Source organism: Microtus oregoni, unplaced genomic scaffold, assembly GCF_018167655.1.
Source record: "Microtus oregoni isolate MIOR12 unplaced genomic scaffold, Mior012 000025F_ref0000491, whole genome shotgun sequence".
Lineage (NCBI taxonomy): Eukaryota > Metazoa > Chordata > Mammalia > Rodentia > Cricetidae > Microtus > Microtus oregoni.
The window spans coordinates 31,132,820-31,148,882 of record NW_024543084.1 but is presented as its reverse complement, the minus strand read 5'-3'; positions in this window follow the sequence as shown (position 1 = coordinate 31,148,882).

Here is a 16,063-nt window from a genome sequence, read left to right as displayed (position 1 = left end):
ACTACTGAACTGAGTCTTCCACCCGAGTACGCAGTCTTTTTGTGAATGAAATAATGATCTAATCCAGACATCAAACATTGATTTGAAAATAACTCCCAGGTGGGGTGACATTCACCGTTAATCCCCATAGTTAGGAGACAGAGTGCAGGCAGGTTTCTCTGAGTTTAAAGCCTTTCTGGCCTACACAGGGAGTTTAAGGCCAGCTTGGATTGCAGAAGGAGACCCTGTTCTTACTGGAGAAGCTGGGGTTCCCCTTCATGAATTCTTAACCTGGATCAATAAAAGAGTTTTAAAACAGAATTGAAAGGAAGGTCAGGATAGTTTTGTTAGAGTTTGATGGATAAAAAGGACAGGAACGCCAGATGTAAATCTTGGAAGCTGCCCAGAAGAGAAAGACGAAGAGGAAGAGAGGAAGCCATGACTCTTGTGTGTGGCCTCACAGTGAATGATGGCAGCAGCTTCAGAGAAAGCAGAAAAGCCTAGAGAGCCACAGAGAGCAAGTACAGGTTTGGGAATGTGTTAGAAAGAAAAAGAATAGGTGAAGAAAAAGGGAAAGTTAGACTTTTCTGAGTTAAAGGCCAGAGTGAGCAGCTCAGAACGGAGGATGGTGGCCATACTACGCGAGAGCGCTGGCCTGGTTATCCCCTATATGGAGCTAATTCGCAGCGGAACGGTAAAGGCACACTTTTTAATCCTTACACTTGGAAGGCAGAGGCAGGCAGATCTCTGAGTTTGAGGCTAGCCTGATCTACAGAGTGAGTTCCACCTGTCTCGAAAAGCCAAAAGGAAAAAGGAAAAATCGTGTGTCACCACACCTGGCTTCAACAGTTATTTTTACAAGTACGGTGAGAAATGATTACAGAGCTGATGACAACCGAAATGACAGGCACCGAAACGCCAGGCACCGAAACGCCAGGTGCCGAAACGCCAGGCACCGAAACGCCAGGCGCAGAAACGCCAACAGTGCCACCTGGTTAGCATTTCTGTGAACGTGAGGCAGCAGTCACGGTCAATCATTCTTCTTGGCACTAAAGAAGGAGGTGTGGAGAAACCTTGGCCAGAAGCAGAGTCAGAATGATGCAAGCAGCTCTACCGAGAGCACCCAGCATGCTGCTGGGTGAAATAATAATTTAATCCCGGCACTCGTGAGGGAGGAGGAGTTCAAGGCCATTCTGGACTACGTCGGAATTCTGGGCTAGCCAGAGCTACTTGTAGATCCTGTCTCAGAAAAAGAAAAGGAAGGTATCCAAACTGTCTTCTCTGTTTTCATCTCCCCATAGCTTCGCACAGCTCTCGCCCTTCATCAGAGAATATCAGAGAAGTTTCCTTTGCAATGGACTATGTACAGAGTTGCCCCCGGCCAAAGGGTAGAGAATAAGACCACGGTGTGCTGCGCCCTAAATGGGACATAAGTGTCACACCCAACCCTAAGACTCAGGGAATGTGGTACGAGAGGACTGGGAAGAATGTAAGAGCCAGAGGTTGGGGGAGAGGCTGCAAACTGGTGTCTTCTGGACATAACCTGGCTGATGAGTTCACGAACTCACTGCAACTGTGGTCATCTGCAGAAGACCTGCAAAAGATAACATCCACCGTCATTTCATCAGGGGAGGTGGGAAGGACTCCTGGGCCCCAACCCTCCCTAAGGGACCATTATCAGTTACTGTGGAAAGGAGCACCCCTATTCCTCAGTGGCCTAGTCACTTAGAAGTTGTCCATGCTCCGGCAAGTAAACCCCCACCTGCCTCACTCAGCGGTCACACACAAAGGCACAAAAGTGGGGGTCTGGGGAGGGAAGAAATATTTCCATGGGAGAAGCAGGGGGTAGGACAAGTCAGTGGTGGCAAAAAGGACTAAAATTCACTATACACTTGTAACATAACATCAAAGAGGACCTTTCCCCTCCTTTTGTTGTGTGTTTTGTGTTTTGATTTTTTGAGACACGGTTTCTTTGGTACCCTTGGGTGCCCTAGAACTAGCTCTGTAGACCAGGCTGGCCTCAAACTCCCAGAGATCCGCCTGCCTCTGCCTCCTGAGTGCTGGGATTAACGGCGTGCGCCACCACTGCCTGGCTAATGAGTATTTTTTAAAAAGTTATGCTAACAACGTATTTCTTAAACAAAGTTCAGTAGAATCCCTTCAAAATTAATTTTAGCCTGGAACTCAGGGTGCGGTGGGTCGAATAAGAACGGCCTCCATAGACTCTTGCGTTTGAATACTTGGTCACCAGGGAATGGCACTATCAGGAAGTGTGGCCTTCTTGGAGGAAGTGCGTCACCCAAGCCAAGTCCAGTGTCTGTCTCTTCTTGCTGCCAACGTGTCAGGATGTAGAATTCGCAGCTCCTTCTCCGGCGTCATGTCTGCCGTGTCCTATCATGCTTCCTGTGTTGACGATAATGGATTAAACCTCTGGATCTGTCAGCAAGCCCCTATTAAATGCTTTTCTTATAAGAGTTGCTGTGGTCATGATGTCTCTTCACAGCAGTAACCCCTAAGTAGGATCCAAAGTGTGACCCTGTGTGGAAATGAGGTCATTGCTTGTTTTGGTGGTACTGGGGATTGAACGCAGGGGCTTGAACATGTTGGGCAACCAACCTATCACTTAGCTATATCCCCACGAGATCTTTGCAAGTGTAATTAACATTGAAGGCATACTACTGTAGGGTGACTGTAGCGCCAACGCTATGGCACGGTTCGCAAGCCGGGCAAGGGCCTGGATATTAAGCAACACAAGAGGCGTGGGTCATCCGTGAAGAGAGAATGCAGAATGCTGTTTATTCAAGCTTAGAAAAGGCTTTATATACCTAACTGCTGCACAGTGGAAATCCCCCAGGCACGTGGAAAATTACCAGGCTCAAGACAGAGCAAACAACTCTCCTGTAGCTAACCACCAGGGTGTGCAGAGCGAACACCAGAACAAACAAGATGTTTTGCCAGAAACTTCAAGCTATCTTCAATATGAACCCTGGGAGGAGGGGTAGAGCTGTGGGTCCTACAGGTGACTTCTAAATCTGACATAATATCTGTTCTATAGGGAAAAGAGGATAGTTAGATGTGCGGGCATACACCTTTACTCTTACCACTCAGGAGGCAGAGGCAGGAAGATCTCTGTGAGTTTGAAGCCAGTCAGTCTGGTGTACAGACATAGTGAATTTCAGGACAGCTAGGGCTACATAGAGATGATTGTTGTGGAAAACCCTGCAGAGTTGAAGAAAGAGTTGGAGGAAAAGGAGGAGGAGGAGGCACTACTCAATGGTAAACAAGGAGAACACCAGGCAACAGAGGTAGAAATTAGAGCTGAGTGTGTTGTCTCATACTGTAATACTAGAGCCTGGAACAGAGGCAGGAGGATCAGGAGTTCAAAACCAGCTTCTGCTACAAAGGCAGTTAAAGGCCAGCCTGGGCTACATTGGTCTATGTCTTAGAAACAAACACAGATGAGATTTGAAGCTGTTGCCACCAACCAAGACATAAATGTCAAGAGGCTTAAAGAGAACTAGAGAAGGTCCATTGTTTGACACCTGCCCTCCAACCCCCCAAAATCAGTTCTACTGACCTTGATTGTGAACTTTTGGTCTCCTGAAATACAATAACAAAATGAATAAACAATTTCTGTGGTTTTAAGCCACCGAGTTTGTGATACTTTGTTATATCAATCCTAGAAACCACTAAAATCCAGTGTATACATATATCCTCTGTATCTTTGGAGTCTCTATATGATTTGCTTTTATTTATTTTTATTTTCTGTACAGGCTCTCGTTGTGTAGCCCAGGCTAGTCCTGAGCTTGCCATTGTTCTGCCTCTGTCTTTGAAGGCTGGGATCACAAAAACACCCCACCACATGTCCTAGCTTCTATTTATTTTAGTAAAATACACTTGTTTTATGGTGTTATATGGTGCGTGCCAGACCGTGATCTTATAATAGTTTTTAATCTCCATTTTATACAGGAAATAACAAACTCAGAAAATTTAGTGACTTGCCATGTATTGTGTAAGCAAATGCAAAGTCAGCATGAGGTCTTGGCCCTTCCAGCCTTCTGACCCCGTGACCCTTGCAGTTTTCTTTTTTTGTTTTCTTTTCTTCTCTCTCTCTCTCTCTCTTTTTTTTTTACATTTTATGTCTTTATATGTGTAAGCATGAACACTTGAATTGGAGGACAGCTTGGGTGAGTTGGTTCTCTCCTTCCACTTTGTGGACTTTGGAATTGAGCACAGGTGGTCAGTCTTGGTAGTAAGTGCCCTTATGTCTGAGCTGTCTCTCTGGCCCACCCTCTGACGTGTGTGTGTTCGGTGTAAGAGTGTGTGTACACATCTGTGCTGATGGGCTTGGTCATGCGTGCACCAGGGGTGGTCAGAGGTTGCTGTCAGGTGGGTTTTGTTTGTGGCCATTCTGTTCTTTATTAGACCATCGGATATAGACAGAAAAAGAATTACAGCTTCACAGAATTAAACAAATGCAACAAAAATGAATGCAGCATATGTTTGCATCATTAAACAAATGTTCCCCAGCAGAAGCAAACGTAGCACACCTCAAAATAATATCCGACAATCAGCTTTATACAGCCTAGAATCCTCTCAGAAGGGGTCTCAGCTGAAGCTTTGCTCAGATCAGGCTGCCCTATGTACCTTTGTGGGGCATTGTCTACTTGATGGATGAGGGTACAATCCTCTGGACATGTGTTCGTGGTTTATGTAAGAGAGCTAGCTAAGTCTAAGCCTGGGAGCAAGCAGATGTCTTCCTTGGTTTCTGATTCAAGATACCCCGTGAGATGAAATCAACCCCTTCCTCCCTTCAGTTGCTTTTGTTCAGAGTCTTTTATAGCAGCAGAAGAAAAGAAACTAGGGGAGACGCGGCGCGGAGTCCAGATGCTGCGGAGAGGCACTGCAATCAGGAAGAGGCTTTGGGGGACCAGCGCAGCGGGAGACGCAAGCGGCGGGGACGGGCGTGCAATAATGAGAGCAGATCGTCCTACTACAATTAAATCAAAGAGGTAGGCCTTTTGTTGGCAAGGTCACTGGCAAATGGGGAGCCTGGTCCTGTCCTGAAGACCCTTCGGAGGGGTGAGAGGGTTCTTGGCCTGCGGCAGGAACCAGGAAACAGAGCGAGGGCATTTTGTAAGCGGAGCCCTTGGCCAGCAGGGAAACCTGATCTGGTTTTTAAAAGATCCATTAGATAGGATCAATATGAGGAGATGGGCAGGCGCCAAGGCAAGAATTCACCCAATAATCTGAAAAACAACATGAAAACACCAGAACCCAATGATCTTACAACAGAAGTATTTGAACAACCTAACACAGAAGAAGTGGAAAAAATTGGCTTTATGAAAGCAATAGAGTCCCTTAAACAACATGTAAAAAACACCCTTATAGAAATGGATGAGAAGTATAACAAAAAGTTTGAAGAAATAAGTAAATACGTACATGATACCCTGGGAAACCAAGAAAAAACGATCAAACAGGTAATGGAAACAGTTCAAGAATTGAAAACTGAAATGAAGGCAAGGAAGAAAATACAAACTGAGGACCAACTGGATATGGAAAATCTAGGTCAATGAGCAGAGTCTACAGAAACAAGCATAATCAATAGAATAAAAGAGATAGAAGAAAGAATCTCAGATTCTGAGGACACCATAGAGAAAATAAACGAACAGATCATAGAAAACAGCAAAGCCAACAAATTCTCAACACAAAACATTCAGGAAATATGGGACACAATAAAAAGACCAAACCTAAGAATAATAGGAATAGAAGAAGAAGAGTCACAGCTCAAAGGCCCAGAAAATATTTTTAACAAAATTATGGAAGAAAACCTTCCCAACATAAAGAAAGATATTCATTTAAATATTCAAGAAACATGCAGAACACCAAACAGACTGGATCAAAGAAAAACATCTCCTCGCCATATAATAATCAAAACACAAAATATATAGACTAAAGAAAGAATATTAAGAGCTTCAAAGGAAAAAGGGCAAGTAACTTATAAAGGTAAACCGATCAGATTTATACCTGACTTCTCTATGGAAACCATGAAAGCCAGAAGGTCCTGGATAGATGTACTGCAGAAGCTAAGAGACCATGGACACAAACCCAAACTACTATACCCAGCCAAGCTATCGTTCACTATCAATGGAGAAAACAAGACATTCCAGGATAAGAACAAATTTAAACAATATGTAGCCACAAATCCAGCCCTACAGAAAGTAATAGAAAAAAAATCGCAACCCAAGGAATCCAACACTGCCAACACTGCCTACAATAACTCAGGCATCTAGCGACCCTTCACCAAGAAAATCTCAAAGAAGGGAGACACACAATCTCTACTACCAAAAACAATAATAATAACCGGAGTAAACAACCACTGGTCATTAATATCACTTAATATTAATGGGCTCAATTCACCTATAAAAAGGCACAGGCTAAGAGATTGGATACGAAAACAGGATCCAACATTCTGCTGTTTGCAAGAAACACATCTCAACCACAAAGACAGGCACCTACTCAGAGTAAACGGTTGGGAAAAGGTGTTTCAAGCAAATGGTCCTAAGAAAAAAAGCCGGTGTGGCCATACTAATTTCTAACAAAACTGACTTCAAACTAAAATCAATCAGAAGAGACCCAGATGGTCACTTTATACTCATAACAGGGACAATTCATCAGGATGACGTCTCAATCCTGAATATCTACTCCCCTAATATAAAAGCACCCACTTATGTAAAAGAAATATTACTGGAACTCAAGGCAGACATCAAACCACACACACTAGTAGTAGGAGACTTCAACACACCTCTCTCTCCAAGGGACAGGTCAATCAGACAGAAACCTAATAGAGAATTAAGAGAATTATTGGAGGTAATGAAGCAAATGGACTTAACAGACATCTATAGAACTTTCCACCCAAATAGGAAAAATATACCTTCTTTGCAGCTCATGGAACCTTCTCAAAAATTGACCACATACTTGGAAACAAAGAAAACCTCCACAGATACAAAAAAAATAACAGTGTCCACCTGTGTCCTATCTGATCACCACGGATTAAAGTTAGAAGGCAACAACAATGCTACCCACAGAAAGCCGACAAACTCATGGAAACTGAACAGTCAACTACTGAACCACACCTGGGTCAAGGAAGAAATTAAGAAAGAAATTAAAGTCTTCCTTGAATTTAATGAAAATAAAGAGACAACATACTCAAACCTATGGGACACAATGAAAGCATTGCTAAGAGGAAATTTCATAGCACTAAGTGCCCTCTTAAAGAAAACGGAGAATGCATACATTGGGGACTTAACAACACACCTAAAAGCTCTAGAAAAAAAAGAAGCAGACGCACCCAGGAGAAGTAGAAGACTGGAAATAATAAAACTGAGGACAGAAATCAACAAAATAGAAACACAGAAACAGTCCAAAGAATCAATGAAACAAAAAGCTAGTTCTTGGAGAAAATCAACAAGATCCACAAACCCCTATCCAAACTAATTAAACGACAGAGAGAGAACATGCAAATAAATAAGATCAGAAATGAAAAGGGGGACATAATCACAGACACAGAGGAAATTCAGAGAATCATTAGATCTTACTACAAAAGCCTGTATGCCACAAAACTGGAAAATACAAAAGAATGGGCATTTTTTTAAAATAAGTACCATATACCAAAGCTAAACCAAGACTAGGTGAATGTTCTAAACAGACCTGTTACTCGTGAAGAATTAGAAATGTTTATCAAAAATCTCCCTTCCAAAAAAAGCCCAGGACCAGATGGTTTCAATGCAGAATTCTACCAAAACTTCCAAGATGAGTTAATACCTATACTCCTTAATGTATTTCACAATATAGAAACAGAAGAGTCATTGCCAAATTCCTTTTATGAAGCTACAATTACCCTGATACCAAAACCACACAAAGACCCAACCAAGAAAGAGAATTACAGGCCTATCTCCCTCATGAATATCGACGCAAAAATTCTCAATAAAATACTGGCAAACAGAATCCAAGAACACATTAGAAAAATTATCCATTATGATCAAGTAGGCTTCATCCCAGAGATGCAGGGCTGGTTCAACATATGCAAATCTATCAATGCAATCCACCATATAAATAAACTGAAAAAAAAAAAAACCATATGATCATTTCATTAGATGCTGAAAAAGCATTCAACAAAATTCAACACCCCTTTATGATAAAGGTCTTGGAGAGAATAGGGATACAAGGGTCCTGCCTAAATATAATAAAAGCTATTTACAGCAAGCCGACAGCTAACATTAATTTAAACGGAGAAAAACTCAAAGCCATCCCACTAAAATCAGGAACACGACAAGGATGTCCACTCTCTCCACACCTCTTCAATTTAGTGCTTGAAGTTCTAGCAATAGCAATAAGACAACATAAGGAGATCAAGGGGATTCATATTGGAAAGGAAGAAGTTAAGCTTTCGTTATTTGCAGATGATATAATAGTACACATAAGAGACCCCCAAAATTCTACCAAAGAACTCCTACAGCTGATAAACACCTTTAGTAATGTGGCAGGATACAAGATCAACTCCAAAAAAATCAGTGGCCTTCCCATACACTAAGGATAAGGAAACAGAGAGGGAAATCAGAGAAGCATCACCTTTCGCGATAGCCACAAATAGCATAAAATATCTTGGGGTAACTCTGACCAAGGAAGTGAAAGATCTATTTGACAAGAACTATAAGTCTTTGAAGAAAGAAATTGAAGAGGACACCAGAAAATGGAAGGACCTCCCTTGCTCTTGGATTGGGAGGATCAACATAGTAAAAATGGCAATTCTACCAAAAGCAATCTATAGATTCTATGCAATCCCCATCAAAATTCCATCAAAACTCCTCACAGATCTGGAGAAGACAATAATCAACTTTATATGGAAAAACAAAAAACCCAGGATAGCCAAAACAATCTTATACAATAATGGATTGTCTGGAGGTATTACCATCCCTGACTTCAAACTCTATTACAGAGCTACAGTGTTGAAAAAGCTTGGTATTGGCATAAAAACAGAGAAGTCGACCAGCGGAATCGAATAGAAGACCCTGACTTCAACCCACAAACCTATGAACACCTGATTTTCGATAAAGGAGCTAAAAGTATACAATGGAAAAAAGAGAGCATCTTCAACAAATTGTGCTGGCAAAACTGCATGTCAATCTGTAGAAGAATGAAAATAGATCCATATCTATCACCATGCACAAAACTCAAGTCCAAATGGATTAAAGACCTCAATATCAGTCTGAATATACTGAACCTGATAGAAGAGAAAGTGGGAAGTACTCTACAGCACATGGGCACAGGAGACCACTTCCTACGTATAACCCCAGCAGCACAGACACTAAGGGCATCATTGAATAAATGGGACCTCCTGAGACTGAGAAGCTTCTGTAAAGCAAAGGACACTGTCACTAAGACAAAAAGGCAACCCACTTACTGGGAGAAGATCTTCACCAACCCCGCAACTGACAAAGGTCTGATCTCCAAAATATATAAAGAACTCAAGAACCTAGACCGTAAAAGGCTAATCAACCCAATTATAAAATGGGGCACTCAGCTGAACAGAGAATTCTCAACAGAAGTACTTCAAATGGCCAAAAGACACTTAAGGTCTTGCTCAACTTCCTTAGTGATCAGGGAAATGCAAATCAAGACAACTTGAAGATACCATCTTACACCTGTCAGAATGGCTAAAATAAAAACACCAATGATAGCCTTTGCTGGAGAGGTTGTGGAGAAAGGGGTACACTCACCCATTGCTGGTGGGAATGCAAACTTGTGCAACCACTCTGGAAAGCAGTGTTTCAGTTTCTCAGGAAATTCGGGATCAACCTACCCCTGGATCCAGCAATACCACTCTTGGGAATATACCCAAGAGAGGCCCTATCATACAACAAAAGTATATGCTCAACTATGTTCATAGCAGCATTGTTTGTAATAGCCAGAACTTGGAAACAACCTAGATGCTCTTCAATGGAAGAATGGATGAAGAAAGTATGGAATATATACATATTAGAGTATTACTCAGCAGTGAAAAAACAAGGACTTCTTGAATTTTGCATACAAATGGATGGAAATAGAAAACACTATCCTGAGTGAGGTAAGCCAAACCCAAAAAGTGGAACATGGGATGTACTCACTCATATTTGGTTTCTAGCCATAAATAAAGGACATTGAGCTTATAATTCATGTTCCTAGAGAAGCTAAATAAGAAGGTGAATCCAAAGACAAACACGTAGTTATCCTCCTGAATATTAACCTTCATCAGGCGATGAAAGGAGACAAAGACAGAGACCCACATTGGAGCACCGGACAGAAATCTCAAGGTCCAAATCAGGAGCAGAAGGAGAGGGAGCACGAGCAAGGAACTCAGGACCACGAGGGGTGCACCCACACACTGAGACAATGGGGATGTTCTATCGGGAACTCACCAAGGCCAGCTGACCTGGGTCTGAAAAAGCATGGGATAAATCCAGACTAGCTGAACATAGCAGACAATGAGGACTACTGAGAACTCAAGAACAATCGCAGTGGGTTTTTGATCCTACTGCACGTACTGGCTTTGGGGGAGCCTAGGCAGTTTGGATGCTCACCTTATTAGACCTGGATAGAGGTGGGCGGTCCTTGGGCTTCCCACAGGTCAGGGAACCCTGATTGCTCTTCGAGCAGATGAGGGAGATGGACTTGATCGGGGGAGGGGGAGGGAAATGGGAGGCAGTGGCGGGGAGGAGGCAGAAATCCTTAATAAATAAATAAATTAAAAAGAAAAAAAAAAGAAACTAGGGCATCCTAAAGCACAGGCGACCCATAGATGCATCTGTCTCAAAGTCTGAGTTTACAAAAAAAAATATGAATTGGTCTATGCTTCTTCAAATCACAACACAGTGTTTGGTGTACGGTTCCACATAGGGCTATCAGTTGTTTTGAATCCTTCTTCTTATGGTGTGTATGGTGCGTGTAGCTGGCACATGCACCTTTGTGGAGATCAGAGGACAGCTGTGAAATTGGTTCTCAGCTTGCTAGGCCTGTGCAGCCAACCCCTTTACCCAGTGACCAGGCCTCCAACTGACCTTAGTTTTCTACTAACATTCTTGGGTCCCGGATTAGCACTGATGAGGAGGCTAACACCCAAGCTGATAGCTGGTAGAATGAAATGGTAAGAAATCAGTAGCTTCGAAAACTGTAACCAAAATTGGCATTCCCTCTTCTCAGAGGAAATGGTGAATTAGACATGTTGTAGATATCAAATGTATAAAATTAGAATATTGAGTGTGGTAAAAACATTTACTCAGTATAATACTTGCTCAAAAAATTTTCCCAGGGTCTTCTTGGGTATATGTGCTGGTTGGAAAAACATTACTGAACATAAATGCAGTATCCAGTTAATATCTGAGCCAAAACATATATTTTCCCAAGAACCCCTAATGCCAAAAAAGGGACACACTTTTGAGAGGATGACTATCTCCCTAACCCTCATATATCTGGCAAACCTGACAAAAATAATGTGGTCCATGAGTATAATAGACTCCCAACGTCGTCCCACACAAAAATAATAGAGTACTAACATATGTGAGACCTTCAAGCGTGACTCCCATCCTGCCAGCTGAGCTAGTGTGGTTACTCTGATCCAGAAGAAGCAAGCTTACTGATCGGTGCACAATAGTCCAGTGAAGAACAATTTAGATTAAACATCACCGTCTTGGGGCTAGGCAGGTGGTTCACATGTTGGAGCGCTTGCTGGGCAAGCGTGGGGATCTGAGTTCGGGCACAACATCAAGCATAGCAACGTGCAATCCTCTGGTTGGGGGTGTGGACACAAAAGGTTCCTTCAAGCTTCCTTGTCAGCTTGCTGGAATTAGAGAAGTGCTGGTCCTGCCCTCCCCCCGAAAAAAAGCCGGTGAGGGATGTGATCTGTGTCCACGCTTGCACATACATACATGCAGCACACACCGGATGTGTCAATCTGCCGGCTAGAGGAGGATCCCCTGCATTCAGACATGCTGGGTCTCCCCCATCTCTCCCGCTTGTTCCTTCACTCCTGAGCTTATTCCATCCAAGACAGTCTCAGGAATTTTCATCGTAAACCCAGTCACTCCTAGGCAATAATTATCATTAACTGGAGAAATTGCATGTGCTTTAAGACTTCTGACACACGCTGCTAGAATTCTTCATTGGTTTTGAGATATGCAGGCTTTTTCCTCATTGTTGAGCTATAGAGTCTGAAAGTCTGGGATGTTACCGCTAAGCAGATAACACAAACGACTTGGGACTCTTAGCTTGGAGGTTTAGTTCCTATCCAAATTGAAAGAAGTTAGGTGAGGCATAAGGCACATGACCTTATGCCTTAAGCAACTTCAATTTTCTTGCCCTGGCTTCTGTCACTCAGGCATTTGGCTTTATTCAAAAAAGAAAAAAAAAGATTCTTTTTTTTCAAATCACATCTCCACTTAAAAAGTGAGGCAGGGCAGGGAATGGCGCGGAGGCTAACAGGGCTTGCTGCACTGCCAGGGGAATCAAGTTTTCCAAGTTTGATTCCCATTGTCCACGTTAGGAAGCTCACACCTGCCAGTAACCCCAGCTCCAGGGGATCTGATGCTTTGTTTTGGACTCAGAGGGCACCCACACCATGGCAGGCATACATACATACATACATATGAACACATAACGAAAACATTGAAAAAACTGGATGTAAGTGATGTCATTCTAACTAAAAATCTGTAAGAATAAAACTCAGTTGGACATTTAGAGTAAAGCATTTAGATGTTGGGTTGACATCACAAAGCTCTCTGATTACCCTGCCCGTTTCTGAGATATGGTGTCATGACATAGAGTCTCACTGTTTAGCTCTGGCTGGCCCAGAACTCAATATATAGACTGTGCTGATTTTGAACTCACAATGATTTGCCTGCTTCTGCCTCCCAGGGAACGTGTCTAAAGGCGTGAACCACCAGACCTCGATACCCTAAGCTGTGGTTCTCCGTTGGTCGTCTTTGAGGGCCTAGAGCTATGGCTCAGTGGTTAAGAGTACGTGGTTCTCTGGAGCTTAAGATTCCCAGCATCCACATCAGGTGACTCACAGCCACAAGCTCCAGGGGGATTTGATACTTCTGGCTCCTGGGGGCTCTGCCCTCACAAACATGGACCTACACAAACACACACATGTGTGTAATTTAATGTAAATTTTTTTTGCCCCTAAAATAAATCTCGAAAACATAAAATATTATTAGGTGGCAGCATTTTGCTGCCATATTTGTGTGTGTGTGTGTTTTACAATTTTATCTCTGTTGTTGAGTTTGTGCATGTGTTGTGCACGTTGTTGAGGCAGGCAGACCTCTGTGAGTTCAAGGCCCAGCCAGGGTTACACAGTGAAACCCTGTTTAAAGAAAGAATGGAAGGGAGGGAAGGAGGGAGGGCGAAAAAGGAAAAGAAGGAAGGAAAAAAGGGAGGGAGGGAAAAAGGAAAGGAAAAGGAGGGAGGGAGGGAGGGAGGGAGGGAGGGAGGGAGGGAGGGAGGGAGGGAGAAAAATTGCTACTAGGTTAGGCTACTACTTTTCTTGTATGTAACTTTAAACATTCAGTTACTTTATAACAAAGCCGAGTATAAAGTCTTCTGACGTGGGCACTGGCGGAGCAAGGGGTCATTCAGATCCACAATTGCAGGCGTGTGTTCTAATTTTTCTGCCTATGCTTATTGAAAGCCGAACAACACCTGAGAATTCAGCAAAATCCCCTAAGGCAGTACATACGGATCCAATTATTTAACTTGCGCGGAGTTGTATTGGTAACTAACGACTGGTTGCTTTGGTGGGTCTGCGGGGGCTCTGCTCGCAAGCAGAAGGATCCGACCATCTGCCCTTTTAGAGGAGGCCGGATGAGTAGAGAGGAGACAAGGACTGAGAGACAGCCTGATGCCTCCGGTCTGCAGCGATATATTCATTTGAAAAGGCAGAGAGCGGAGTGAGCAAAGCAGAAGAGGGACCACGACTGATGATGATGAGAGAAAGAAGAGGAAGACAAAGGGGACGGTGAAAAGGAAGCTTGGGGTGAAGGAATTTCAAGGGGGCTCTTCTTTGTTTGCTTTGGGAAAGATCTTCTTTGCAAATGTAATTCCCACACAACAGGATGGTGCCTGGTCAGCAGGATAGCAAAGAGAGGCCAGGCAAAGGCCTCTGAGGAGGCTTAGAGCGAGAGCGATGATCTCCTGAAAACAACTCAGATGCGGATGCTCAGTTCTCATACCTCATCGCCACAGGCAGAAGGGCGGTTAACAGGTTTCCTCTGATGAGGGCGGAGACGGTGTGGTTTCTTTTTTTTCTTCCTTCCTCCCCCCCCCCCCCCCTTTGTTTTGTTTTTTTTCGAGGCAGGGTTCTCTGCGTAACCCTAGCTGTCCTGGAACTCTCTGGAATTCGCTCTGTAGACCAGGCTGGCCTCAGTGATCTGCGTGCCTCTGCCTCCCAAGTGCCTGCACCACCGTGCCTGCCTAAGAAATTCCTAAGAAAAAAAAAAAGAAAGAAATTCCTAAGGAATCTCTGCTCTATTTCTGTGATTGGTTTTCAGTATCATTCCTTTTAAACAATATATATAAAGCGTAATATTTTCCAGCAAAATATGGTAGAAAGATAATTTCAAGATAACTAAGGAGGTGGTAACTGTCTGTTCCCCAAGGAAACCATGGGGTTTTTTTTTTTAGCCTTTTTATTTTTTTATTTTTTGGAGCTTATATTTCTTATATTTGAAGGTGAACTTTTAGTGGTAACTACTTATGGAAACTTCTTAGAATAAGTCTAGTCAGGGAGGAAGCCCGCAATGAGACAAGAACCAGAAGTCTGTTTGTTTTTAAGAATAAGGCAGGTGAGAAAGCTGGACACTATGGTTCACATTAGTTCCGGACATTCTGGAGGCCAATGCAGGAAAATGAACTGCAATCAGGAGCTCATCCAGAATCTGTTGGCAACATAGTGAGCTCTCTCTCTCTGTACCTCTGTGTCTTTGTGTCTGTCTGTCTCTCACGCACGCATACATGCATATGCTCATGAGTGTGCCAGTGAGCACCTCTCTCTGCTCTCATGTAACCCAGATTGGCCCTGACATCTTGAACTCCTGATCTTCATGCCCCCCGCCATTGCTGGAATTATAGAGATGAATCACCATCATGTCTGCCTGAGATTCTTTTCCTCCTCCTCTTCCTCCTCCTCTTTCTCCTTTTCCTCCTCCTCCCTCTCCCTCCCTCCCTTCCTCCCCCCTCCTTCCCACAATTACGGGAGCAGTGAACTAAACTCAGGTCCTCTGAGAGAGCTGAAAGTATTCTTAACTGCTAAGCCCTCTCTCCAGCACTTGCTATTGTTTTGAGACATAGTCCAGGCTGCCCTTTGAACTTGTGGACTTCCTGCCTCAGCTCATGAGTGCTGAGATTGCAGATGGGCACCACCACCTTGAAGCCTAGATTTGAATTTTAGTATTTGCTTGATTGGCACTTCAGATGGTGTCTCATGAAGCCCAGTCTCCCCTAGAACTTGTATGTGATCAAAGAAAGTCTTGAACTCCCAATTCTCCTATCTGTATTTCCTGAGTGTCAAGCTTTGAATTTGTGGTTCACACATAAAGACATGTGGCAGAATGTAAGAGAAAACATCTCCCTGTCCCCGTTGTGTTCTCCGTGATTGGCTAGAGGGGTAAAAGGCAGTTGGGGACTTCTGTTCCTTTTTGCTGATGCAGCCAAACCTCCTGCTTCCAGGGAGCTGCTGATGAGATAAATTCCAGGGTACAGAACCCCACACTTTTCATTATAATGGCTTTCAGGCCCATTACTGGTAATGATTTTAAATTGCCTGAATTCATGGCTGAAGGGACAGGCTTCTGCTTTGCATTAAGTGTTACTGAACAGGTGCTGGGCTACGCATGGCCCTTAATGCCTTCAGCCTCTGCTAAGCCATATTTAAAAGTAAAATAGGAAAAAAAAAAAGTAAAATAGTGAAATTTCTCCCCAGTTTTAACATCCACATAAGTGAGAGAGTTTAAATCTTAGGATTTGTTTATGTCATCCTTGGCTTGAATTCTCC